We start from the raw sequence: 6480 nt of genomic DNA on the forward strand, positions 1-6480 counted from the left end.
ACATTTAAACCATTCCTTTTTTTTTCTTATTATTCACTAACTTATAATTAATTTCTTAAAAATAATTACCATACTTATCAAGGAAGGCCTGCCTCACTCACCAAATCCCGAGAGAGAGAAGAGTTGCTAATTAGCCAACTTAGATCAACTTTCACCATCCACCATCACCTCTTCAACATCGATTGTCCTTTTCACTGCCGAGTGCATGTAATTGGGATTGGGTCATATCAACTTCTGTGTGTTTTTTTTTTCTTTTCAGTTCCTGCTCTAATGTTGTTATGATTTTAGATTTATTGTTCTAATTAAATTGGTTTTATGATATTGTTAAGACATATGTGAAACATGTTAGGAACATATTGTAAGAGACAAAATTTTAAGCCAATCGGAAAATGCCACATCAAAATTTAGTAGCAAATTCTAAATTAATGTCATTAAATTAGATAATGATATATGTCATCCAAATTGACATCACATTGGCATATAAAAATTTGCCACGTGTCATTTGGCCCACTAGATAAAGATAAATTTTCTATTCAAAATTGATAGATAATTATCTTTATTAAAATAAATTAAATAGAGATAATTCTTTATCTTTGTTGATTATTATCTTTATCAAAATAGATAAATAGAGATAATTATCTCTAAGAAGAATTTGGGCCAATCATGAGTCTACTACATCTTTTTAAGCATATCAATTCAAAGTGAATTTTATCCTCTAAAACCATTATAAATAGAGGACAGCCCCTCTCATTTTAGGGGATGAAGTTTTCAAGAGGCCCAAGCTCTAGAAGATATTTTGTCACAAAAATCTTTGAAGAACTTGAAGCATCTTTGAAGAACTTGAAGAACATTCAAAGGGCTTGAAGAACTTGAAGGACAACAAATCTCTAACAAGCTCAAGGCTAGAGATTCATTGTGAAGACCATTCAATCCATTTTCCCACCAAAGTCAAGAAGATCTCTTGTTCGAGTTCTTTGAAGTTCTATTGGAATTAAGCTAAAAAGCCTCCATAAACCTCAACAAACCCAAATCTTTGAAGCTCAACGGATCAAGCCTCAAAAGCCCAGAAGAACTTCAACCTAAGAGCCTTCACATTCGAAGACTTGAAGAACAATAAATCTCTAATAAGCTCAAAGCTAGAGATTTGTTGTAAAGACTGTTCAATCCATCTTCCAACCAAAGTCAAGAAGATCTCTTGTTCAAGTCAAGTTCAAAGAAGATAAAATCAAAGGGTAATCTTTTGTAAAATAATTGAAATAAAGATTGTACTCATTATTCATCAATACAAATTTACATTTGCAAACCATATTTATTTTTAATTGTCTGATTTTCTACAATTGAAACAATTTGTGTTTACACTTGTCATCTAGAATTGGCGAATCTTTTGACAAAACGCACTTTACTTGTAATTTGGTAGATCTATGATATGTTTAATACTTCAAGGAACAATAGTTCAAGTCCAAATGTTAAAACCATGTGAATCTGTCCAAGAAACAAGTGAAGAAGTGTTGGATTTTAAATCTCAAAATATAACATCTATTGAGGCTTAAAAGGGACTTTCAGCTTAATGCTCGACAGCTTCTCGACAGATAACCTATCTATCGAAATTTATGAAAATCAATTTTTTAGATCTGATTTCATGCATACCCATGTGTATGTGTTTAGGCTTTTTTTTCTTACAACCCTAAACATATATAAGGATTATTTTAAAGGTCATCAAAGGTGGCGTAAGTGTGAGGCAAAGTTTTTGTTCATGCAAATTATGACGGAGACAAAATTTGCCCTAGTTCATCTTTCTCTTGAAGAAGCTGCTGCGTTTGTACGCCATAGGGTTTTTTAACCAAGGAGCTTCGTGATCTTCATCGTGTTAATGAACTAATGAACTTTGCAGCCAACATCCTTCTCAAGTTGGTGCTTAATCACGTACTTGGATTCGTGCATCGATTAGTTAGTCACGTACTAGCAGCCGTGCATTGAAAATGAGAGATTATCACTACAAAACAAGTCTAATTGTGTATTGAGGTAAAGGTTCAGCTATAGTTTGGTATAAGGTACTGAGATTCCTTTACTTGTAACCGCTTGTTGTGATAATAGTGAATTCTCAGGAGTGGTGACCTTAAATTCACCCGATAGGGTTTTGCCTCGGTGATTTTCCCCATTCATAAACAAATCACCATGTCATCTTTATTTTTCGTTGCATATTAACTTAGTTGGTGATTTGTTTGTACTACCACGCGTATTGCATGTTAATTGGATTAATTAATTAACTTGGTTAATTTATCACAAGGGGTCAATACATTCTTGGCCTATCAAGTGGTATTAGAGCAGACACACTTTGATTGGGATTAATCTTTGTTGTGTGGTCCATTGACCCATGTTATTATGGATGGAGGACAATTGTTGATTATACCTCATTTATTTGATGGCACTAAAAAATGCATACTGGAAAGTACGCATGAGAGCTTTCTTGTAGTCATTAGATGAAAAAGTGTGGAAAGTTGTGGAGATAGGCTGGACCAAGCCAAAGGAAACGCTGGCCGATTGGGATGATGCTAAGATCAAGACGGCTAACTTCAACAGCAGAGCATTGAATGCTTTACTCAGTATGATCACAAATGAAGATTTTAAGAAGATATCCTTTTTCCGAAACTGCCAAGGAAGTATGAACCATTCTCCAGACAGCCTATAAAGGAACCAAGGCTGTCAAGGATTCGAAACTTCAGAGACTTACTACAAGCTTTAAAAAGATCAAGATGGAGGAGGATGAGTCGTTCGATGAGTTCTATGTCAAGCTCAAAGACATAGTGAACTCAGCCGTTAATCTTGGAGAAACTATTTCCGAACCCAAGATTGTTAGAAATGTGCTCAAATCTCTACTGGAGAGATTTCATGCCAAGATTACAGCAATTGAGGAATCAAATTATATTCATAAAATTCATTTGACAGGGCTAGTTGAAAATCTGCAGACCTATGAGTTGGGTTTGAGAAGGATCGAGAAATCGAGTAAGGGAAAGAGCATGGCACTAAAGGCCAAAAACAGTGACACTGATGAGTCTTCTGATGATGAAAATTCTAAAATGAAATCTTTCATTACAAGGCAGTTCAAAAAGTTTATGAAGAATGCCAATACTAAAAGATTTGACAAAGACCCCAAGCAGTCCAGTTCATCTTAGTTCAAGAGCAAAGATAAAGTGAAGAAGGATGCTAGGGATGGTGGTCAGTACACCATTTCCTCAGGGCCTAAGTGTTTCGGGTGTCAAGGTTTTAAACACATGAAACAAGAGTGCCTTACGTATCTCAAGACCATTGGGAAAAGCAAGGCACTTGTTGCTATATTAAGCGACACCAAACCTGAGGATGATTCAAAAAATGAGGATGATCGAATTCTGAATACCTTCACTGCCACTGTAAATCCTATTAAGGGGATTGTTGAAGATGTGGATGAAGATGAGGACTAGGTGGAGTCTAAGTTTGAAAAGATGAATGAGCAAGATGACATCCACACAACCTATGCAAAATTATACAAAGTCTCAGAAAAACATGAGAAGTTGTATAGGTTGGCCACCAAGAAGCTCAGTGATATGGAGCTTGAACGTGAAGAAATTTCCACGAAGTTTGATGAAGCCAATTAGACCATTAGAACACTGAGATTTGAGAATAATTTCTTGGCTAAGAAAATCAAGAAGCTTGAAGCGGAGCTATTTCAAGTCAGAGCTCAGCTGGAGAGGACTTCAAGTGCAAAGCTTGATGAGATGCTCAGCTTTCAGAATTCTGCTTCTGATCGAATCGATTTAGGGTATGATTCCTCTTCTCCTAATATTGTTTCCTCTAGCACTACTATTTTTGTTTCTCTTACTAATAATGTTGAATTTGAGAACACTGATGTCAAACGTTGAATCTTAGCTAATGAAAACATAGACAAGGGTAAATCTATCCTATGAGCACCCCCTAAGACTGGTAAGGAAGAGACTAAAAACTCTAGGGCTAAGAAGGGCAATACGTAAACGTCTAAACAGAAGAAGCAGCATCACTGCCATCATTGTGGAGAACCGGACATACTCGACCTAATTGCTATAAGTGGTTAGCCACTCAACAGAGCAACAATATGATCTCATCGGGAAACCAGAATTAGTTTCCATCATCTTTTGCTCATCTTGGAGATCTACTCAAAGCCTTTATGTTCCTTTTGAACTTGAACGGTTTCAATTCTTCCCCGTCACCATCAAATCAAGGGTTCGCTAAATAGAAAGGCTCTTCAAAGGTGTGGAAGGAAGAAGGCTCGAAGTGATTTTGTCACTTTTCTCTCTCTCCCTCTATTTTTTTGATTGCATTACTTATGTGTTTTGCTTTGTTGTTTTGACTTAGTCTAGTTTTATGCGATGCTTTGTTTAGCTTATTTTTGTTTGTTTGTTTTTAGTTTTGTCTTATTTTGTTTTTCATAAAATTTAAAAAAAAATTGAAAAATCAAAAAAATACAAAAACAGTGTGTGTTTGTGTACATTGGTACTTGTGTACCTTGGATAGCGATTGAAACAAAGTTTTCTAAACTTTGTATCTTTTGTGCCATAGATGAGTATCTCTATACATAACTAAGCAAGTGAGCTTTGTGGCTCGTGTTTGTGATGAGTAAGATTAAGTAATTTCTTATACTTAACACTCGTATCACTCTGTTTGATGGGAAGGACTAGAAAATCTTAAGAGAAAGGCATAAATAACCATTTCACCATTGTTGCCTACCAATCATGAAATGACATCTATATGCTTCGGCACAGCAAAAGTGCAATGTCAAAAGTTAAACATAATTGAGTTTTTTTTTTCTCTCTTATATACTCATGCATGATATGCTTAACAAAAGAAAATATGCAAAAAAAAAAAAATGAAAGCAAAAAGAATTAAAATGCTTTATATATGATTGCAAGTGTGTTTTCTAAGAGATGTGAGAGCTATAGGATGTGCCTCGAAGGTGATAGTCCCCATCAAGCAGTTATGATTGTGTGTGAGTTAAAGTGATTTTCTCATATCTCAAATCGTCATAACATGTAGACACTTATACAATCTTGCGATGTTTTTCACACATAACACCCAATATTCTTTGCCACTCTTGATACATGTGCAGGTACAATGTGATTTGACCATCACAAAGAATACATGTGTTAATGTATGCTCACTAAACTATCTTGACTTGTTTTTGAAATATAAAATTGGTTAAACTTGTTTAGTGTGTGTGTGTTTTGGATCTATATGCTTGATTTTTTCTTATTGAAAGGTGATTTTGAGAGCTTAAAATGTTGATTGGATCTTTGGTTGATTAGCATGTTTGATGGCATTCATATCTGTGTTTTTATCTTTTTTGAAAAACAGTTTTTGAGCAATCTCGACAGCTTCTCGATACCTCTCGATAGTTAGGCTATCTATTGAGCCTCTTGATCTTCCTTTCTCGACAGCTGTTATAGCATTTTCGATCCATCGAAGTTTTTGAGATTTTGTCTCAATAGGTTCTTGACAGCTTCTCGATCTATCGAGGAAGTTTCTGTATGCTCGATAGCTTCTCGATCCATCGAGGTCACTTTGCTGTGGACACCTCTCGATAGCCCCTTGATAGCTCCATCTGTTGAAAAATAAATCTCGACATCTCTCGATCCATCGAGCTTTATGTTTTCTATATATAAGCTTCAACGTGATTTTCTCTCATTTCTCTCCAATCTCTCTCGACGGAAAATCACTTCTCACTCTCTCTCTCTCTAACATTTCTCTCTCAAACTCTTCATCTTCCCCACTCATTCTTCAGTCAAATCCTTGCATTTGTTTCTGGTATGATCTCTTTTCTATCTTTTTATAATACATTTCATGCATTCTGACCTAACTTTTGAGGTTTTTGAAAATTTTTGGGGTTTTTCAAAATTGATGAAGTTTTTGTGAAATTTTTGGGTTGGGTTTTGTTTAAATGATCTTAAATGTTCATGCATTGCATCATATTTGCATTTTAACAATGATTCATGCATTTTAGATGTGTGTTTACAATGTTGAAATGATATGTGCTGGGAGGATTGGATTGGGCTGTGCCCATGATATTTTTATTGTTGCACGTCACATGCTCATGCATTTTTCATGCATAAGTATCTTTTTTTTCTCTCTATCTTATTGATCTTGATCTGTATTGGTACTTTTCTGTTTCTCTCTCTCTCTCTCTCTCTCTCTCTCTCTCTCTCTCAGTTAGTTGCTCTATGGCACCTAAACGTAAGTCTAATCCGTCCTAGGACCCTCTTCATTTCGGGGCATCTACTTTTAATTCTAACCCTTTCACGTTCGATTCCGTGATGAGAAGGCCCGTACGGACTTCTTGGAGAACTTTACTCGACGAGGCATTCATTCAAAAGGCCAAGTCATCCTATCGAACTTTTCCGATACTAACCTTCCCACTGTTATCTACAGTAAGGGTTGGGAATCACTTTGTGGCATCCCGATCACTTGTCTCTCAGT

The sequence above is a fragment of the Castanea sativa genome, chromosome 6, assembly GCF_040712315.1.
Source record: "Castanea sativa cultivar Marrone di Chiusa Pesio chromosome 6, ASM4071231v1".
NCBI lineage: Eukaryota > Viridiplantae > Streptophyta > Magnoliopsida > Fagales > Fagaceae > Castanea > Castanea sativa.